The sequence below is a fragment of the Aquila chrysaetos genome, chromosome 15 (assembly GCF_900496995.4).
Source record: "Aquila chrysaetos chrysaetos chromosome 15, bAquChr1.4, whole genome shotgun sequence".
NCBI classification, from domain to species: domain Eukaryota; kingdom Metazoa; phylum Chordata; class Aves; order Accipitriformes; family Accipitridae; genus Aquila; species Aquila chrysaetos.
The window spans coordinates 17,401,840-17,422,713 of NC_044018.1; the positions used below are offsets into that span (position 1 = coordinate 17,401,840).

The 20,874-nt window shown below is 40.6% G+C and overlaps 1 long non-coding RNA gene across 4 annotated transcripts in view; it reads left to right on the forward strand.

Annotated features, from left to right (window-relative positions):
- The window catches only part of LOC115351179, a 161,621-nt gene that overhangs the window by 7,409 nt on the left and 133,338 nt on the right, over window positions 1-20,874 (forward strand). For 3 of the 4 annotated variants that reach the window (XR_005934006.1, XR_005934007.1, XR_005934008.1), the window contains exons 1-2: window positions 5,412-13,175; window positions 15,342-15,644. This is a non-coding gene — a long non-coding RNA (uncharacterized LOC115351179). Of the gene's footprint in view, window positions 1-5,411; window positions 13,176-15,341; window positions 15,645-18,827; window positions 19,041-19,581; window positions 19,692-20,874 lie in introns of those variants that run through there. The other variant, XR_005934009.1, reaches the window with a different exon arrangement.

The window sequence follows — 20,874 nt, forward strand, 5'->3', positions numbered from 1 at the left end:
CATATGGTTTAACTAGACACCCTGGTCTTGATGTGGATGGTCTATACCAGGGTTGGTTCTCAGACTTTATTGACAATTCTCAAAATTTTTTTGTGTGTGACTTGACACATTTGACAGCAGCGAAAAAATGAGCAGTGACTAATACACTTTCACCAAGAAGTTGTTCTGGCTGTGGTCTTGTGGAGTACTGGGGATTTACAGGCCACAGTGTGCAACCTCTAGGTTAGATGCTCGCAGTTGTAAGCTTTCTGCATTTCTGCGCCATAGTTCAGCCTGGTTTTAGCTGTGGTAATCTTTGATTGCGGCACTACTTATTCGTTTGCAGCATAGATGCGTCTTACACAGTGAGGGAAGTTGCTTTCAGGGGGAGCCTTGCCTCAGTTATTGTAGAAGGTATGCAAAGGGTTGTGAAAGAGGCAAGACGGTCCCATAAAACAGCTGAATTCTGCTGTGGAGGACTTAATTCAATCCATGCCTCTGCCACAAAGTTTTTTGTGAGATGATGGACAAGTCATTTAAAGCAGACTTTTGTCAGGAGACTTTACCACATGGGAAGTCAATGGGAGTTGTTCTTAAATATCTAAAGTGTAACGAAAATGCCAAGCACTCTGAAGTAAACAGGTCCCATCTATCACAAGCTTGGCAGCCAGAACTAGAGTTATTAACCAGTACATTTTCTGGTCAGCTGCTTCACAAATGACCATTGGTTTAAAGTTAATAGCTTAAATTTTTTTTTTTTCTTCCTTGAAAAGGGAATATCCCTTTTGAGGGTAGGACAGAGTATATTCTAGTAAGTGTGGGAAATGGTTCTTGGGTGTCAGAAGTTCATTGTAATAAGGGACATTCCAGTCTCCTTTCCAGTGAGCTTTCCAGGGCCCATAGATTGCTTCTAGCTCCCGCTCTCCAGCTGGGAACTCGCAAGGTGGTGCAGAGCCAGTAAGGTGACCATCAGGGACCAGGTGGCACTGACGGAGAGCAGGAGAAAAAAGATGATGGTGGCTTGGTTGGCTTGAGCATGATGGGGCTGGAGGACCGGGGAAAGTACCAGTCACAGCTGGATGAGGACTTGGAGCTGGAACAAGGAAGTCTAAGGATTAAAGGGGAACAGGGGAGAGGGGGAATTCAAGTTTCAGATCTCTATTCCTTGCTTTAGATTTCTTTCATTTGAAATGACAAGCTAAAATAAGCAACACTATCCAGAAAGTGAATGCTTCTGAAGAAGTTTCCTGTATGTCTGTCTCCTGGTAGGACAACTTATGAAATAAACTGTGGTGATTTTAGCCCTAGCTAGATAAATTTCCTAGCTTATGGGAGATACAGGTTCAAGATTGAGATAATGAGGTCCTTATAACCCTCATATAAGAGACACTCCAGAACTGGTCATTTGGGACATTCACCTGGTGCAATGGAAATTCTGAGTTGCAGTCTGAACTGGGAAGAACAGGATATGAAGCCTCGGCTTTTGACAGGCCTTTTAAACATCAGACCACTTCTTTGAGAATTCCCTGAGAAAATGTTCAGGAGAATACTCTTGGTTTTATTCTGAAGCATGGTAGTAAGACTGCTGAAATCCTGAAAGGTTTCACAAGATGGGAAAAATCATTCTTCTTGTATCCATTTAGTATCATTTGGGCTACAGGATCTTTCCATATGATCCAGCATCACTTTAACGACATATCTGATGTTCAAATTCTGATGAATATTTGGGGGTATTTGACTACGTTTACAGAAGTTTAGTACAGAGTGGCCATGTTCTGCTACAATGGTTTTGTCCTTTTTTTTTGTGTGAGCTTCTGCTCTGTTTTCAGTAGTGTTTGTATAGATTCTATCAAGGAAAACCAAATGTCATGGGAAATTTTTAGGTAATTTTTTTGTTGTTGGGGTGGTTTTTGCTGTAATGCAGACGTTCCTTTTTTAAACTGGTAAAGGCATTGCCATTTGGGGAGATGATACTCTCTGCTCCATACTGAGAGAAGCAATGCACCTGTAAAATTGTTTTAGGGAGAAATCGGCAGTGTGGCAATTGCTCTCTTTTCTGCTATTTTGGTAGTGTTTTGTGGAGTTAAGTGCATGTGTATAAGCTGCAAATGTACATTCCTGTATAGAATAAGCAGGCTGTCTGCGTGGATCAGCTGTTATGGGGGTGGCTGTGGGTAAGACATGAAACAGGCTGTGGAAACTCCTTTGATGGAGACTGAGTAGTCTTGATGCTTTACGCACATGGGGCCTGATGCAAATCCAGTGAAACCCAGGAAGACTCTCCCTGTCAGTTCACAGCTGTGGATCCAGCTTCAGGTGTGTTTGTGAATGTATATGAAGGATGTAGCTGGTATTTGGCTAGTATAGCAGTTGCCCGTGAGAGCGGAGAGGGAATTTGTTTCACTGCTCTGGGTTGGCAAGTGAATTTTATCTAAAGCTTTTCACTTGCATGTAGCCAGCCTGCTCAGGTTCTAAATAGATTCTGCCCTCAGACTGTAAAGAACAAGATAATCACTTTATGTTATGTACTTGAGAGCTAAATTATTTTAAAAGTCTGAAATTAGCAGATAAGGAGGAATTTATTTGCCAAATACAGTCAGAAGCAGCTTGGGAAACCTGTCAGAGCCCAGCTTTAACTGCTTAACTGGCTGTTCGACTTAATAGCTCTCAAGCATGCTTTCAATATGAGGGAGACCAAAACAAAATCCCAGGATGCATGAGATTTTCTTCCAGACAACAAAAAATGCCGTCAATTCGCAAACCAGATAGTTAAAGATGAAAACCTGCACCTACAGCCACTGACCTCACATTACATCCTCTGTGCTCCAGGCGAAAAAGAACCTTGCTCTTTTTTCGGACTCTCTTTATCCATTCTTTCCAGCTCTGTTAACTTAGCACATTGCTGAACATGACCTTTGCTCTGCTAGCAATGCTGGCCTTTACCATGCATTAGTCTTTTTCCCACCTAGATATCTTCATGCTTTCCTGCATCCTATCCTCCATGTGTGGAACAAAGGTCTGGAAAATTCTCTCCAGCCGTTCTCCTTCAAATCACTCCTTAAGATGCACTTCGACCCTGATGCGTATGGGGCATTGCTGATAATAGCTAGGCAGAGTGGAAGTTAAATTGTTTTCTAGGCAGCCTATGTGAAAACACGCTCACATTATCTCTACTGTGGTTTTACTATCAACCCCTTTCCTGCTGGGGAGGACAAGGCCATAATGCCGTTTTAGTAATCACCAGCTGTCATTGGAAGCTGCCGTAGATAAGAGCAGCTCTCGGCTCCGCTGGTTGTTACCTTCCCTCTCCTTCAGTCACAACTCTGCCAGTTTGCTTTTAGCCACCATGCTTCTTACATTCTTCATGACTCTTGCACATCTGTGAATTCAGCTCCATTGCCTTGCTGAGGGACTGATGCAGATTCCACCCTTTCAGAATATGTTAAAACATCTTGGCTTCAAGCATCAAAGGTCTGTTTTGGGGGGGTGGGGTGGCTTTCTTGCATATGGAGCCACAGATCTTAACCCTTCAGAGTGGCAGAAAGGCTTCCTTCCTAGTTGTTATTACTTGCCTAACTGCGTATGAAAGGGGCAGGCATCCTAGCTAATCAGAGCTTCAGACAGGCAATTCTTCAAATTGTTTTAGGGTTTTTAATTAAAACTGTAGGCTCCAGCATCATGTGGCAGAGAGCCAGTATCAGTCATCTGACAATAGCCTTCACCATCTACCAACAATAAGGGAATTCCTCAGCGTATGCTCCGGAGGCTTCTGAAATGCTGTGAACGGGTGAGATTGCTGTTTGCAAAGCACCCTGCAACATTCAGCCTTGCAGGTCTGCTGATTTTTAAATTATATAAACAAAACCCTATAAGCCCCACATAGCACAAAGATACTGACTTCTGTTTATACTGTCCGGATCACAGATGCTGAGCATGAATGCATGAACAATCCTTTTGTATAGTGTTTGACACTTTCTGTGGCTGTCTGCACTGTTTTTTAATATACAGAATCCCTGATTCTCCACTGCCTTGCACCCTGTCTATTCATTCTCACCCCTGTAAAGTGAGGGTAAAACACTATCAAAACAAAATGGTACCATTTTGCATGTTTTCCACTCAGTTTGTACAGGTGTAAATAACTACAGAAAGAACAGGGCAGAGCAGAACCTGACCCGCAGTCTGTCTCTCAATGCGCCGGGGGTCTTGAAGTGGGGGGATGACAGAACAAACACAAGCTGTTACCTTGCCATTTTTGCTAATGTTTTAAAATCAGGCAGCTTGCGAGGATGACAGATGCAAAAGTCAGGCAGTACTTAGTTCCCGTAGTCCTCACGTGATGTCTTCTCCTAGAGCAATACAAGTGTTACCCAGGCATGGACAGGTGCTTACGATAGCTGGTATTCTCTTTGCTCATCTGACTTTTTTAATTCCAGAAATCCTGTCCGGTTACTCCTTCAGCTGACCCTGTTACGCACTCTGAATGCTAGTTTCAGGCTGCCTATGTGCTTGTAATGGAGAAGTTTATCACCTTAGTGGTTCCTGCAGGCAGAAGGTAAAGCTTCAAGAGAAGGGCCTTGTCTCTGCAGTGCCTTCTGTAGTCAGTGGGTTAGCACTGCCCTGTGCCCTACTTCTGATAACATTCAAGATGTTGCATAGTGCTGTTTTTAAGCCTTGTGTCTAGAAGGGAGGATAAGAAAGTCAGCAGATACTGTGGCCGCAAAATAGAAAGTGATACAGGTATAACGCACTTCACCATTAATGCAAGAAAAGTAATGTTGGATTGCACCAAAAAAATCCACCCTCCCTTAAAAAAAAAAAAAAAATTCAAAGCTCTGTATAAATACTGGCAAGATCTGAATTGAACAAATGTTACATAGGATGTTGTAGTAGGGTAGGAATAATGGGCAGAAGTTAAAGTCTCTTTTGAAATCAGAGCAGTAAATATTTTTGCTTATCTTCAATTGAAATCTCAACCTTACCATTGCATTAACATATCCACTCATTTTTAGAAACTATGTGAATTTTCGTGACTCATTTGAGTGCTCTGTAACTATTTGTATGCAGATGTGACTCAAACATTCTCAGAGTCACACACTTTACCCTCCCATTGGAGTTCATGCACAAAGAGGAGTGGTGGTGTTCCTTCTCCTTACAAATCTTACCTTTCCTAAACACAGTCTTCTGCCTTTTTCACATTTATTATAACATTTGAAGAAATACTTGTGACTATAATTTCAGAGTTGCTTTAAAATGGAAGGACTCAAAAACAAATAAAAAAGCACTTTGTATCAAAAAGCATTTTTGTTAAAATGCAGCGTTCTCACGTCTGAATTTTAGAGGTCTGAAAAGGACCACACATTTTCTTCTAACTTTCAGAAAAAAATGTTCTGGCCTGAGAACAAGCATGAGAAGGTTCAGCTGAAAGGTAATGTATCCATCAATGCATGCAGAGACTTAGAATGAAATTGCCATCTCAACCATAGCTAGAACAAACACAGCTGATGAATAAATGTATATTGGCTAGAATAAATACAAAGTGTAATGCCAGATGTGGACAGTGCAGAATGCAGGAAGGCAGTAAACTGAGTAAACATCAAATGAGGGATTAGCCTTAATTGAGAGGAATCAATTTCAATGAGAAACAGAACTTGGGATCTCTTTTGCCCAAAAGCAGTTGAGGTACCTTTCTAGCTAGAAGAGAAGCTGCCTGATCTGTCACTGCTTTCCCATTTGAGGCTCGTCAGCAACAACCTGCTGCATATAACATACAGTTCAGAGGCTGCCTTTACTTCTGACTATCTCTGGCAGGGTTGTAGGCTTTGCAGCCCAGAAAACTTGGTTTGCAGCTTTTGTCTGATTTTCTAGAATGCACCTTTATATTCTCCATAAATATCCATAAGACCTTCTGCAGCAACAACCCCTGCAATGCAATCACACAGGGTGTCTCTTTGTCAGTGGTAGGAAGTATGTTTTTATATTTCAGTCTCTCACAAAGTCCAAATAACTATAATGGAGTCTTCTGGAGTTAGTTGTTCAGAAGCAATGTTTTTGTAGTTCAGATGAGACACTTCACACAGATGTGTCGATTCCCTGTGTTTGTGTGCTTCTCAAAGTGTTTAGGCTTTCCAGATTCTTTAAAAAAGATACTTCCAGTCCTTTTCCTACTAAGGTAACACTTGAAAATATAAAGCAATTATAAAGCCTAGTTGTGCATTGGACATTCACACTCCTCAAACCCACCAAAACTATGGTTACTCTTCTGCTGCCTCTCAGAGGTCTACTGTGTCCCATGAAACTTAGAGTGATGCACCCTAAAACCTTCTTATATATTGTTGTGCAGCTTTATTGTAAGTAAGCATGGGATTCACCTCACAGATTAAGACACCAGTGCTCAGAGGCTTGATTTAGTTGCCCACATGTGGGAGTCCAGCACTATTTGAAATGCTCAAGTCTTCCATCTGGACTCCAGCTGCTGCTCTGTATTGGTAAAGAAGTCCCATACGTGGTGTGCTATCCTTACCAGCCCTGCATGGGTTTCTTGGACACCCAATTGCACCTCAGATTACACCAGTTGTAGTCAGTGGGCATCTAATCAGTACACTCAGAGGAGTCTCCAGGGAGTGTCTAACGAGCTGCCCAAATGTACGTGTCTACTTTTGAGTCAGTCGAATGGCTTCGTAGCCTTTGACCACTAACTCACAAATTGACACCTACAGATAGACACTAAAATTTTTTCTCTTATTCCAGGAGCTAATTGCCACCCTACATGTCATTTGTTTGCTATACCATGCCTTTCTGGAATGTCCTGCACACCCAGCACAGGGAGGAAGTGCTGAACTGAACTGGAAAGCTGTTACGTTGGTCTACAGACAGGCCAATGCATACCCAACTGTGCACCCACTCCTGTGCCGTGTGACACCCTGCTGGTTCTCAGACGTTGTGCTTATTTGGAACTTTTTGTCTGTTCATCAGCTTCTGGTGTTGCTGCCATTAGTAAGCAGCCCTGGCACCGGTACCCGGGCTCTGCTATGGTTGCAGTTAACGTGGGTAGATCAGCTAAATGCAAGTAAACTCAAGGATCTTCTCGTTGACACACCTCTGACTGTTAGCCGAGTGATCAGTTGGAGACTGGCTAAGGTTTCTAAGGTGACATGAAATTAAGCAAGTTGCAAAACATGTAAACAAACTATAAAGAAGAGAAAGTAGGGGCTTGCTAACTGATCCAGCTGCAAGTTCCAGACTGATGCATAACTTGCCAACATGAAGATCACTGCAGGATCAGGTCTTATGAAGGAAGCACTCCCTCTTCTCTTAATGACAGCATCATTAGTAGTGCAGGTATATAGATCTTTTAAACTAATAGTGCAACAGATTGTTCCTGCTGCACTTAACAAGCAGTTCAGTATAACAGCCACAAGCTAAAATATTTGCAAGTTCGTGAACTTCAAAGCAAACTTTGCTTCTTTCTAAAGAGACTTACAAACAACTAGGCATATTTTCTCCCACTTCATCTTTAAAGAAATTACAAAAGAATATATACAGCAGGCCTGAAATTCCTGCCAGTCCTTCATCTCAATTTTCTTGGCATATTGAGAAGGAATCTGGATGCTGAAATTTACTGTTAATGAGTACCTTATTTTATGGATGTGTTCTTGTTCTGTGCACTAATGCTTATGTGAACTGTTTGTGTTCTTATGGAGGGCCAAAAAAGCCACCTAGAAGAGAAATGCTGAAGTAACCAGTGAAATATTTTACTACTTCGTTGGGTGTTTTTTTACTTTGGAAAGTATGGGTGGTCATTAATTGAGCTAAATTTCTTTATTGATTTATGTATCAGTTGATTATTATTTTAATTCTACAAATTATCTGCAGTCTTCAGTTCAAGGGCTAGACAACCGCGGGAAAAATCGGTCTCCTGTGGCTTGTGATGGATTAAATGTAGAGGCAGCAAATATTAAGGAGCTGTTGGTCAATGCAAACAAAAGCTGCAGGTAGTAGTTTGATTGGAAACAATGATGTAGATGAAGTGTATCTAAACACAACGTCAAGTGTAAAGCAAGAATGTAAAGAAGTGGCAAGGACAGCAACTCCAGAATGGAACAGATGAGGGGAAGCTGAAAACACTTGCCTAGAAATGAAAGAAAACCAAACCCCACCAGCAGTAGGCAGGAAGGATTAAAAGAAGTAAGATAAAAAATAGAAATGCTATACACTTACTGCTGATTTCCAAGAATCACCAAGTGACTGTTGTTGAAAGCTGGACTAAAAGCAAAGGAGGTGAAAAGCTGGAGGACTTTTTGAGGGGAGAGTAAAAGAATGTGTCTGCCCATTGAAAGACAACCATTTCTGCTGGTTTCATCAGAACAGAATTGAACCCTCTGTGAGCTATGGAGAAAAAAAATCAATGCTTTTATCTTGTTGTGGTCCTAAATTTATATGTGATTCATATGATGTTTTACATTCTGTAAATTGAGTTTTTATACTTAGGAAAATTTTACAGGACTGAAGACTCTGCAGTGTCTTTTCTCGTTCCTTCACTGGTAACAGCAGCATAGTCTTCTCCATACTTTGTGCTTTAGTGCCTTAAACCCCAAGTACTTCTAGCTGGGAAAATGCTCTAGCCTCTATGTCTGTTAGCTCATGTCCTCTTCTGAGGGCCTAGCAAAGCTGTTCTTCGTGTTGGAGATTTTTTTCCAGTTCATTAGTAAAACTGGAATTAACTGATTAACTTGCTGCACCAAATCCCTGAGTAGATGTGAAGTAGATGCTGTTTCATGCAGGGTGGGATGCAGTGAGCAAGGCTGTAAAGGATTCTGCCTTCCTTTACAAACTCCTGTGAGTCTGATTCCAACCAAACTTATGTGTTCATTTGTTTTCATTCATTACAACTTTAATAAGTGTAATAGAGGAGCAAAGTGTCTCTAACTCCTGGGAGAAGGGGAAGGGTATTTTTTTCCTGTCTCATGTAGTGTCACTAAGTCAAACCGCCCATGCCACGAGTTCAGAAGTTGCAGTGAAAGCACTGTTACTTACAGGAATGCAAGAAGGAGCTGGAATACAGGTTTCCACCTGCAAGCATAGGTCTCGTTGGCTGAGGAGACAGATTTACCTCTTCAGTTCCTCCTCACCCTCTCGCAATTAGAGCAGAGCTACATGCGAGCAGGGCTGGGCAGCTCTGACTGAGGAATAAATACCATGCTGACAAGGTGCCAGCATCCCATTTCAGACCAGCAGCCTTTCCCCTCCATCAGCATTACCTTTGGCATACATCTCCAAGGGTTTATAGCTAGGTGGCAGACAGGGAGATATGACATCGCAATCTCAGAATATTAGGTCTAGTGATCTTGTAAATACTTTGTGTGAGCTATTCACGGAGGTGAATGTTTGTATACTGGGTTAAAACACTTTCAAGCACGATTGCATTGTTCTTCATAGTAGCCTATAGGAAGAAGCAAGCAGGGGAGACGCATAATACCTAGATAATAGATAAGCAATCCCTTTGCAAATATTAGGGAAGCAATTGCAACACAATGCCATACATCCATGCTCCAGGCTGCATTTGAACAGCTATTCTGCCTGAGTTGGGAATAAAGAGGTCTAAAGTGCATTGAATAGTTAAAAAACTCTTTCCAAGAAAGGATGAGATCAGTTGTCAGTAGGTGTCCCAGACACAGAGAATGCCCAGCTTCTTTAGCATCTGTCCTCAGAGACTCCGAGCAAGTGCATCTTCCTCATGAGCACTGAGGATTTGTCTCCCCTCCCCCTGCCCTCCTCTGCTCTCCAAGGGGCAAGTCAACATCTCAGCTCTTTGCTATGCAGGAGGGCTTGGTTTTAACCAGCTCAGAAACTCTGCTGCCTGGAGAGGAGTGCCGCCGCGGAGACAGCATGTGTGATTTCTTGAGGATGCTGATCACATTTCCTCTTCATAACTGCCTGGTGCCGAAGGGCATGCGGAAAATCTTGGTAGAAACCATCCATTTGGTGTGCGAGGCTGCCACAGCGGCCTGCCGCAGCAGGACTTAGTAACCAGGACTTGAAACTCGCCTGGGCTTTGCTCTCAGTTCCACATTTTTGCTGCAGCAGGCCTAGTATCACTTCACAGGATGGGGTCCTGTCTGAATTAAGAGGGACCAGAGAGGCCCATAGGTAGCGTGGTATTTGTCTTTGCTCTGTATGTCCTTGCTCGAACAGTTAACATTGCGTTAGGTGGTAGGAACTTTAGTTAACTTGAAAGCTAAGTCTGGACAAATGGAGTGGGCTGACTCTGACTCAGCAGCTGTTTTTCATGGATAGGTAAAACAAAGTCATTACGGGAAGGGTTTTCTTTTGCATAATCTAGTATACAAGTTCCATATGTTCTTTGCAATGTTTCTTTGCAGATGTTGTTTCTTCTTGCATTTCTTTCTATTTCTATACAAAGATTTTTTTTCCCAAATTGCCCTAAGTATTTTAAGGATGTTGTACATGCTCATCAAGTGCTTCTTTATTCTTCATGGGACTCTTGTCATGCATCCCAGGACAGGTTTGGATGCACTCAGGGTAATGTTTCTGAGTAACTGTGCTGGTGGAGCTGTCACTGTGCCTTACAGCTGTCTAGCCTTCCGGAATTAAATGTATAGAAGGAATATCCTGAGATGAGGACCTTTGTATCCTTAAATATGAGAGGCTTAAAGATGTTAGGATTATTAAAGACATGTTTGTTTGGCTAGTCCCTCTAATAATGGATACTTCTGAGATAATTCACCCATGAGAAGCGCACGTGTCCTACCAGTAGTTTTGTTGCTCCTGTTCCAAATAAGTAACAAATGCATCTTGAGAATCATGACGGTGCACCTTACTGCACTAAGCACAGACAAGAATACTTTTTCCCAGGAACTAATCCAGCACAGATTCTGTCACCTGGTTATAATGCAGCATCTAGTTGAGGTATCAGTGACTATAGGTGGTCCCACATCTCTCAGGGGGTTGTCTTATACCCAGTTGGAGCTCCCCCATAAGACAACCCTTAATTGTTGCTCACTAATAAAGTGTGTCTTTTATTACTGGAGACACTATGAAATATTTGTGTCAGATGAGAATAAGAAATCTCACAGTTTCTGCTGCAAGCTGTTCCTGGTTCTCTGTGACTTGGTCTTATGCTCCATCTACCTTTAGACAGCTTTACTTTGAATAGCAGGTGCGTGTTTGATACCAGTTTTGGCAGAGCAGTCCTGCAGTCATTGTTTTAAGTGGAATGAGTGCTGAGCTCTAGGATCTGAGTGATGGCTGAGTGACATTCACAGGATGTAAAATAGAACTTGGGAATGGCACTAACTGGGTCAGACCAATGTCCAGCTGCCCATGTGTTCTGTCTCCAAAAGCAGAAACAGGAGATGTTATTTAGGGAGACCGTACTAGCCTGGCCACTTTCTGTAGTCCATTCCCCTTGACTTCCCCAGCACCCAGAGCAGTTGTATTAGGGATGTTAGTGTGTAGCCCTGCTTAGCCCTTTCAGTATCTGCTTATGGACTCTTGGTCCATCAAGTTACCTCATTTTTTTTATGATCCTACAGACACAGTCTTCCTCCACAGCCTTCTGCATCGGCAAGTTCCAGAAGTTCACTAGGTGCTGTGTAAAGAGCTCCTGTTACCTCTTTTAAATCGATCTCCTACTGGTTTCATCAAGTGACCCCTAGTTCTAGTATTGCAAAAGTTGTTGAAGAGTTCTGCTTTCAGCTTTTCTGCCACCTTCATGATTGTATAAACCTTACTTATATTCCCTCTCTCAGCTATCTTCTCTTCAAATTGAAGCCCTAATCTTTTCTAGTTGCTCATTCCTTCTTAGAGCAACTGCTGTATCCCTTTGACTGTTTTAGTTGCCCTTCTCTGGACATGCAGTAACTCTACTACATCCGTCTCAAAATGCTGGGACCAGCACTGTGAAGAGTACTTAAGATTTGAGAGGGATGCCACAGACAGTTTGTCTAAGAAGAGTCTTTAGTCACTTGCCCCATAAACCCACTGTAACTCTGATCCTGAGTCATTGTCCATTTGTAAGCCATACTGCTTCCTTCTGAGTTACAGAGTTGAATGGATGTTATGCTAGGGTGCAGGAGGGGGATCGTGTATGCCGTATCTTTCTGCTTTCCAATCTAAAATGCCAGAGTCTGCCACGACACAGTGTTAACTCATACAAAAAAAAGTATTGGGATACATCCAGACCAGAAGCGGAATACATATTGACAAACCATCTCAAAAATCTACACTAACTATAAGTAACTAACTATACTCTTCTCTTTAGTCAGTATATGTCTAACCTTACACATGTATAATGATACCTGTTTTTATAGATCATATTTGTTCAATACATTATTACTAGGGGAAAAGCGTAGTTTTCCAATAAAGCTACCTCGTGTTGTCATATCAAGGCAGTCTCTACATATTCATTGCAGATGGCGTATTACAGAAATAAACTATCTTATATTTATTCTTCAACAAATATTGAACCATTGCTGTTAAAGCAAAGTTCAGATCCATACATCTGATGAACTGAAGGAAACTGTTAGAACATAGTTGCCATTAACACAGTCTCTCTTTAGCAATCTTTTGCATTGATGGATTTACCATTTTGTGGTTAAACAATTTTTCCTCCTGGAATATTTCTAAAACCACTTTCTGATAGAAATCAGGAAAATTGAAGTTCATCTTGTACATCACTACTTTGGACAGCTCTATCTGGAGAAAAATAAATATAGCAGATATAAATGAAAAGAAAAGGGGACAAAACAATCTGAGCTGGAAAGAGAAGAGTGCAAGTTTATTTTATTTCCTTGGTTGTGTAGGAGTCTTGTTAACCAGTATGTAATGCATAGTCATGTAATAAAACATGCTAGACATTAAAAGGCAAAAACCCAGTTCACAGATGTTGTAACGTTATGAGATAATTTTAGGGAGTGAATGGGGTGAAAAGGCTGGATTTGTTAGAGAGGAAAATACCTATGGAGGCCTTTTCTGTGAGCAATACCATGACTTCATTACCATGTCAATTCTGGGAAAAGGCTCTGATTTAACACAGCAGTTGGCTGGATCCATATGGAGCTGATGAACCTCTGAATGAATAGTGAATGGAAAAACTGCTGGAATCTGCCTTCAGCTTTGTTCCCAGGATGACCAATGTAAAAGGCCTAAGAGCAATACTGCACAGATGGTGTAAAGAGGTAAGAAATCTGCAGGGTTTAGTTTACTTTTTCTTATCCTACACTGTTTGGGGTTTTATTTTTTTAACCATATTTCAGTTTCTCCAACTCTATTTGCTTAAATGTCTTTACGCGCAAAAAAATGTAAAAAAAAAAAAAAAGCTTTTGGGAAATGAAATTAATTCAAAAAACATATGTAGCAGTAAACATTTACATAAAAATACAATTTAAAATGCTGAATTTTGTATGGTGTAGAAGTAATTGAAAGCATAATTATGAAATCCTGAAAAAAAAGCTAGTTAAAAGTTTAACAAAGAACTTTGGAATTACTTCTTCAATTCACCCTATGTTGTGGGAATATGCAGATGTTCACATTTACACAGTCATGTATGTCCACTAGGGTTACATGCTTTTATAGTCTGAAGCATCATCACAAGTGCCAATACAGTAAATCAAAAGACTCTCTGGCATTATCTAGTTTCCTTTCTGGCTTTAAAAGTTAGAACAGATGTCACAAGAGAGGACAAAATGGATTTTACCCACCGAGAGGAGCTTTTCTTGCCATCATTAATAGGAGGCTCCTTGAAATGCTAATGTACACAGTTTGTGTTGCCGGGTTTGCATAGAGATGGTGGGAAACAGCTCTGATCCCAACAAAACCTTTTGTTATTAATCAAGAAAATCTGCTCTTCTGAAACAGCAAAGCACTGAAATGGTGTGGCTACTTGCAATGCAGAGATCTCTATAGCAATCTCCAATGAACAAAAATGTAATAAAAACTGTTGAGCAGTTCTATGAGATACGGCACATGTAGCAATTTATTTGCAGTGATTTTGCATACACCTTCTACTTTCCTTTGTCATTTCAGCATGGGTATTTACAGTGGAAAGATTATACTGTTTCTGTATTTTTTTCCAAATCTCCGCTCTTTAAAATCTTGTTTCATTTCATAGCAAATCTAAAAAGTAAGCAAGCTTGGAGCAGAAAGAACTTTGAAAAGCAAACTTTTCTTCTTGAAAAAATCTATCACGGAGCATGAGTTTCTGTTTGATTTGATGTTAATACCATGTAAGATATTTTTGCTTCGTTAGAATATAGGATTATGAGATCTTGTGAGACCTTTGTGAGTACAAACATACATGCAATATTAGAACTAGTATGCTCCTCCTGTTGTAAATTGGTATTAATAATTTTTAGTACTCTTTAAGAGAAGAGATTCAGACCCTGACATTGCTTTGTAACGTAGGACCTCTTATTTTTAAGAAATGCCAGTGCAATTAAATCACAAAGTACTAACTGCTGTCAGACATTCATTGCCTTGTATAGGATGCCTCAGCAGAAGCCTTCTTTCCCAAAAGTATTTGGAGTATGAATTAAAGCCAAAAATTCAGGGAAAGCCTGAATTAAAATGTAAATTCTTTGCCTGGTATTACTCATCACTGAAATCTCTGGCCCAGTCTCTGATCAGAGTTACATTAAATTCCCTATCAATTTATTGTACACCATTTCCACAACACATTAATGTGTCCTTTCACAGATTCATTGTGCTGAGACTTCAATATATGGGCACAAGAGAATGAATTAGGGATGAAGCATTAGCTCAGAGTTTAAGCCTCTTTTAATTTCCTTGCCTCTGTGGATCAAAAGCAAATACTTAACATTTTGCATTGCCATAGATTATTGCACTTTAATTTCTATTGTGGTTTTTTTTAATGATGGTAATAAGCAGACAGTAAAAATAAATAAAAATAACTTGTTACAATTCATGCAAGATGTTTGAGATGACCATCATATAGTTACGGGATAATACAATATACGTAGTAAATTTTAAAAGGGGAGTGTTTATTTGTTCATAGCTTTGTCTCATACAAATTTGGTAAAGCCAACAGGAAAGAAAGGAGTAGGATAAGAGGGGATGGGGGGCTTATGTGAAAAAAACGAGTGAAACATCACCGATTACATCACTGAGGAGCTGTTTCAGTAGTAGGAAATACTGTAACAGGCAAGCAGGGAAGGACAAAGCTGTAAGAACAACTTTGAAGTCAGAAGTGCCTTTGACATTGTAAGAGGTCTATAGATGAAGTGACCAAGGCTATCGCTAGATACATCCTCCAAAAGGATTATCTGTTCTCTAAGTTTCAATGTGTAGATTTTTTCCCAGCCTCCATTTTCCTTTCAACTTTACAGGTAAACTTCTGATTTCATGAAAGCTGCATTTCAAAGGGGTCCGAAGTGCCTGTACTGCTGTACCAAAGGGTCTCCACCACCTCTGCTGTTGAACACAAGACCTCGCTGTTTCTGTGAGTGTGGCCAGATTAACTCCTATGAGGCTGCACTGAAAATCCCAGTTTGCAAGGAGGGGGTACTGTTCATCCAAAATAACAAGCAACAACAACAAAAAATCCTACTGAGCGTGCTTAGTGGGACCTGCTAAGGCTTTTGTCAGGAACTAATGACTTTGACCTCACTGTCCGATCCCTCAGCATAGAGGTAAGGATGAAGACTGTTCTTGGGAAAAATCTTGGTTAGGAGGGCTGAAGTATTTGTGTCAACAAAATACCCTACAAACCCCTTGTCTTAATAGCACTCACAAAGTAAAGCCATTTAGCAGAAACATATTGAAGGCATGTTGTCCTACGTAAGACTTTTCTCTACCTGTAAAGTTTCAGTGATTTAACAAAAGGATTTTTTTTCAGAAGTACTGCACTTAAAATTGCTTCAAAAGTTTGCAGAAGCGCAAATGTATAGATTTCAACCAGGCTGGAAATCTACAGTTTAGCTTGTGTTGCTAAACGATGAGCTAAGATGATATATGGCAGTCTGAAATATATCCATGAAAGGGTTTTCAGATAAACTGTTTTTTAAACCGGTGTAAATTCTTTGTGTGGACACTCAACCTGAAGATTTTCATCAAGGATTAAACGTTAACTGACTACTTCCCTGTACAGTCCTCACCAAATTTTGTTCTCACTTCCTCTGGTCCTGAGTAACTTCACTGCATTTGAAGTGGTTATTCTAAATTTGTCCCAGGCTAACAGACCAAAATTTAGCTTTAAGAGTCTCTTGGAGGAGCATTGTCTTCTGTTGGTGCGTTTATAGATTTTTGGCTGAGAATCTGGAATAGGTGAGCAGTCCAATTCAGATGTGAACCCTTTCCCTGCACTGCCTTGTAGGGAAATCTCCTTGTCTTGTTTTTTATATACCTGAAAAATGGGTGTGAATTGATATAAAATCAGATCTCTTCACGTCTTCCTTTGGTAACATTTTATGGCCAGCTTAAATAGGCAAGGTGCAAGAAATCAAGTCCCATTTCCCACATGGGAATCACTGTTCCTGGTAGTAAGTGTTTATAAGATCAAATTCCTTTTTGTAGAGTAAAAATAATACTTTTAAAAGTCAGGTTGTATATGTAAATTATTTAGGGATAGATCTTCAGTGAGGTTTCTAAAACGAAGCAAGTATTGATGATATGAGGGCCTTCAGGCTTTAGAGAACCGAATATGGGCAAGCGGGAAAAAAGGTCCATCTTTTCGTATATTTAAATCGGTCTCCAAATTACTTTGAGTCTTGTATCATTTCTGCTTTCTCTGTGTCTTTTTCTTTAAACTTCCATAGTCAGGTAGCACCCTGCAAGCTGCATTGAATCCGACACCTAAGATAGCCTTATAAACCCTGCGGACATTAAACTACTGGAAAACAGATTGGGTTGGTAAAAATAAGTGTGCATGTTCTCACAGAACCTGAGAAAATCACACCTTCACTTTGTTAAAAAAAAATCTGTTTGTGCCACTCCAGTAATCACTTCATAACTGGTGGGAGAGCAGAACATATGTCTCAGAAGTGGTGGAATATAAAAGCGTCTACCTCTAATCCTATTTTCTTTAAGAGAAAAAAAAAAAGCAACAAAAAACCCCAACCTTTTCAGTATGTCATCTGTAAAATCGGTGCCAAGGGTTTTCTGCTTAAAAATCACAAATGAAATGTAAATTGCTCATGAAAGCAAAATGAAACAGAGGTGTTTTTTTTAATGAGGTGTGTAATGTAGTAGGATCAGGCACTAAAATGCTTGCTTGAAGCAGGAACAGAGGATATGAAGAGGAGCCCAATCCTGGCCTCCTTACTCAGACAAACTCAAACTCTTCACATGTAGACAACTTTTACAAAAAGCCTTAGTGTGACTGCAATGATGTGCTGAATAACCCCTAGCCTGAAAAGGGGGAACCCTCTGAAACCTGGGGACTAAGGCTCATCCCTGGCACCTGCAGTTTACAGGGCATGCCCACCTATTGCAAAGTTCTTCTCTGTTCAGTTCTAGTGAGGTACCCTCGTTAGAGTCATTACCCCTGCATCTGCCTTCTTTTGGAAGAAATGTAGTTTAAAAACATTACCATGGAAGGATAAGTACAAACTATATTTTAGTAGAGCTGGTTTTACTCTACTACTTGAATGTAGAAGGCTGCAGCAGCTGTCATGAGATCAAAACTGCTATTCCAGAAGCATTTCGGTACCTTACCTACCAATTGGTAGCTATGCCATCCTGCTCCCTGCTTAGAAGGGCAAAGTAGCATCAGGAATTTGTGACCTGGGAAGGATCATTTATTTTGTTTATGTGGATATTAATTTCCATTATTCCTTTGTAATTTTTCTATGAAAGTTTTTAATGCAATTCCTTATTACCAGTTTGTTTGTTGCCGCAAATTTGTTCTGCCTTCTGCCCCTTTCTTCTTTTTTAGGAAGAAACTCTGCGTGCTCCAAATAGCTGGTGATTTGAATAGGAATTTGACTGTGTCAGGGCAGCAAGAGTAGGGTTATAAATGCTAAAGGCATTTTGTGGTCATTTCTGTGAAACTCCTTGGTTAATCCTTTTGCAGTTTTATTAGCAAGCAGAGTCCCGAAGAAGTAAAGCAGTGTCAACAAGGGTGTTGTGAATGGCTTTTGTAGCCCTGCTACAGCTAACGAATCCTATGTGCCTGCTGTTCCTGAAGCATTTCTTGGTTACTTGTTTATGAGGGCTGAAATCACCTCTTTTCAAATTTACCTTTTGGACTCTGCACCAGTGTGGTAAATATTAGGTAACGGGATATTTACAGAGGGGTCATTTCCATAGAAATGGATGGGATCTGAACATTGATCTGCTAGAGAGGGGAGGGAAAAAGAAAGAGGCTTCTTTTCTTTCAGGGGGTTGGGTGGTTAAGTGGTCAGTAGTGTGAATGCTCTAATGTGTGGCAGGGCTGCTGCTTGAAAAAAATGCTGAGAAGAAATCTCAGTCTAATGCTACAAGCATAAAGAGGATATGATGGCAATATAAACTGTAATCAACAGGACAAATGTATCCCACTTTCACACTGTTGAAATCAGTGTGGTGACAGGTTGCACCTGGGAGACTTTGGTCCAGCAGCGTCCAAATTAAATGTGAAAATACAAACTAACTGCTGACATGAGGCACAGGAGTCTCAGGAAGGTTGTTTTGTCAGGATTCAGCTGCTCGTTCATCTTCCTTACAAACCCCTTCCACCTCCTCCTTTCTCCCATCTTGCTATTCAGTGAGGCCAGAGATCGGAGATCCTGCCAAGCCTGTGCTGAGCCCCAGGGCTGTTCGGTGATCAGCAGGTTCCCCAGATCGCTGCCTTTTGTTCCCAGCCATGACCTCATCCTTCTGCTGATTTCACGCAGGTTAACGCTGGGCTGTACATCTCCTCCGAAAGGCAGCACCTCCAGCGGTATCTTGTCCTTGGCACTGTGCGGCTTCACGTATGACTCAGGTGGATAAATGGTACTGAAAGGGTAACTTGCACCGTACACCACACCACCCGCTTTTTATCTTCTTTCCAGCTCCAGACCTTGCTTCTCTGGTACAGGCCGACAAACAGTCCAAGGATTCAAAGAGTACTTACCTTTAAAATCATGCTCTGCTAAATAAATCTCTTTCAGTTGATACAGGGCACATAGCTCTTTGATAACTTCTGTTGCACAGTGAGTGTTAATGGATGTATATTATGTGGAAATGAAAGCATGCACATTACTGTGTGTATTCATCGTTTCTAGGGAGTTATTTATTCAGGTAAATAAGATTTTGCTAAGCAGTACTCAGCTATGCTTAACCTTTATTAATAAAAGTAATACTTGTGTGGTACGATTTCTTAGAATCAAGCCAAAATAGCAGCAAAAAGAGTAGGTAGAATAGATGTTGTCACGAGGATTATAGCATTTACATTCTGGTGATGATTATATATTCTAGATGCCAAATCAGATTGTATTATAAAATTCTAAATTAAGAAAATATTGTACCTAGTTCTATGTGCCATTATTTTAAAGCAGATCTGGATGAAGAATACTGGCTTTTTTTGCTTTAGAGTAGCTATTATACAGCCTTGCGCTCTGATCTTTTCTGCTTCTTTCACTTCACTTTGCCTTTGTTCTTACTCAGAACACAAGAAATAAGTCACCAATTTCTGCACACCTTGTGTATGAAGAAGACCGATTCCATATTTATCAGAGCGCCATACAGCCCTTCTTCCACCTCTCTCTCCTTTTCAGGTAGATTCTGCTTTGCAGTTAATTTCTGTTTAATCTCGATGGTTTACAGTACCCTGGAAATCCTCATTTAATGCTAGCGTATAACTTAAAAAAAAAAAAAAAGTAAAGCAGAGCTGTTTGTCTTGCTGTGTCTTTAAATCTGACCTTTATTGTTTAAGTTTATTTGAAAAAAAAAAGTGTCAAGTTGTTGAAAGACCAGTGCACTCCATTATGCTCAAGGCAGTGAGAAAATCCCATTGAGGCAGTAACACCAGCCAGTGTTTACAATGCTACATTTTAAATGCATATTGGAAAAACAATGATAACAAAATTAATTTCCTGCATTTAACATCACTATAGTTAAGAAAGCATAATTACACCAAATGCCAGGATTTCTTTTCAGCAGCAACCTAGTTGGCCAGTGGTTGCGATGAATCATGTTGTGGCTTGAGAATGGAAATTCGCTCCGGCTGTGCGCTGGTACTCCCGGGTCCCTCCAGGCATGCAGGTCCAAGCACGGACGTGGGTGGAAGAGGGGCTTTGGAGGAATGCGGCTACCTACTCTTGTCTCACCTCTCCTGCGTTTCCTCTGACTCATGCTGTTGTTTTGAGGTGGATTTCCTCTCTGCTCCCCACCTAGTATATATTCGGAAATTCAAACATATATATGCTCATTTTTCTTTGCTTCAGGCTTCTTGGCGAAGGGAGAGATCGTTTCAAGCCCAGTACCGCAGTTGCATACTGGGCTTGCAGTCAAAGCAAGTCAGGCCTGCAACAGTGGCGGTGGTACTGGAAAAAGAAATTATTTTGCTAGGGTAAAGGGAAAAATAGAAACAAGAGGATCTCAAATAATGAAAGAAAGCTTAGTGTGCACGAAAACCTGGCACTTTTCTAAAAGACATACTGAGTCAACTGGAAATCAAGTTACTATAGTCTAGAGCTATTTGAATGACATTTGTGAATGGTTTTTTTCCATTAATTGTTGAATAAATGACTCAGAAACAGATTTGCCCCTCTTTGACGAGCTTTATGTATGGTTGAATACTCTTCTCCAAATAAATTATTCATAAATTTTGAGCAATCAGTGAATAATTTATTCAAAATTTTTTTTTTCATTATTCAGTCCTCCATCCTATGGACTGTGGGTGAAACTCTGACTGTGCTGAAGTTAGTGAAAACATTCTGAATGATTCGACCGATGCCA